Source organism: Ursus americanus, chromosome 14, assembly GCF_024610735.1.
Source record: "Ursus americanus isolate L20-20 chromosome 14, mUrsAme1.1.p, whole genome shotgun sequence".
NCBI classification, from domain to species: Eukaryota; Metazoa; Chordata; class Mammalia; order Carnivora; family Ursidae; genus Ursus; species Ursus americanus.
The window spans coordinates 38,263,470-38,264,911 of NC_142140.1; positions in this window are offsets into that span (position 1 = coordinate 38,263,470).

Genomic DNA, 1,442 nt, shown 5'->3' on the forward strand with positions numbered 1-1,442 from the left:
CAGCCTTCTCCTGCCCCTGACAGGGCAGGTTGGGCAGGGGTGAAGCTGGGGGACATGCCCTTTGGTGGTCATGACCCAAGCGCACAGATCAGCAGATCACTCCCTTCTGGAACTTTCTCACTGCCACCTGTGCCTATCCTGACCTCCACTATAAATGTCGGTCCCGTCTTTACCTCACATCCTAGCTCCTTGCAGTGCCCATCAGGGCATCACACAGAAAGAGGATACATGTCTCTCCCTTCCCCCGACCACGGAGGCTTTTTTTCCCCCCTGAACTCATGAGGTCTATCAGCTGTCTGTCCCACCCGCACCACCTGAGTTTCAGTCAGTTTGAGTGACTTGTCTAAGGTCACAGAGGGTTTGAGCCCAGCTCTGCGGCCAACCTCTGAATGGATCCGGTTCGTTCCTGCCTCCCTCGTGCCAGGCGCCGTTCTGGCCCTGGGCTGGGGCAGGTTCCTGGGTATACACCGAGAGGCCCTCTCCATTTAGCTCCAGTATCCCCATGAGTGAACACATGAGATGGGGCATTTGCTGCCGGCAGCAGCCAAGCTGTGTGGCTGGGGAGGGCGGGAGCTGCGCCATCTCCTCCCCATACATCATCTCCAACAAGGCAGATAGCAGGAAACAAGCAGCTCCTGCAGTGTGACTACTGGCGGTCAAGTGCGGCAGACAGGCTGACTCTGAGGAGGAGCTGGTGGTACCACTGGCCCCGGATCCTCTTCCAGCCAGAAGAGGTATGACTCATGTCAGCTCTGCCTTCCGCCATGGGCATTGCTGCCAGGGGTCCCAGAGACCCTGGCCCAGGGGCTCCCCGGACAACTGGACTCACCTGAATGCCACTTGCTGCGTGAACGAGCTGGTCTGAATCCCAGCTCAACCACTATGCAACTCCAGACAAATCTCTGAACCTCTTGCCTCAGTTTTCTCATCTGTAAAATGGGGCTGGTCCTCCCTACTTAATAAAATTAAGAGTTCAAATTTGTAGAAGGCCTCGAACAGTGCCCGACACATAGGAAACACTAGGTAAATAAATAACACACTGAAGAGCTAGAGGGTGACCCGGGGAGGGAGGCTGTACAGGGTTTTCTCAGGAGTGGGAGGAGTCACATATAGGCTCAGGCTTCCAGCAGCCCTGGGGTCCACAGGTCCACCTGGTGCAGGTCACACTTCCTAAGGTCCTCCTCCAAACCCTTCTGAGTTGCCCAAGTTCTAAAGTTGCCTCTGCCCACAGTGCATATGGCCCCACCTAGCCCCCCTTCTCTGAACTTGACCTGACTTGGGGCCTCCTGGGAACATAGTTCAGCCTCTGGGATCTGGCCTGGGAGCGACAAGTGGGAGCAGGTAGGCCAGGCATGGAGAGGGCAGGGCCTGAGCTCTGGGGCCAGAGAGCCCTCTGATCTGGCTCCAAGTGGCCGCCTTGAGTATTTTTCCACTGGGACAGA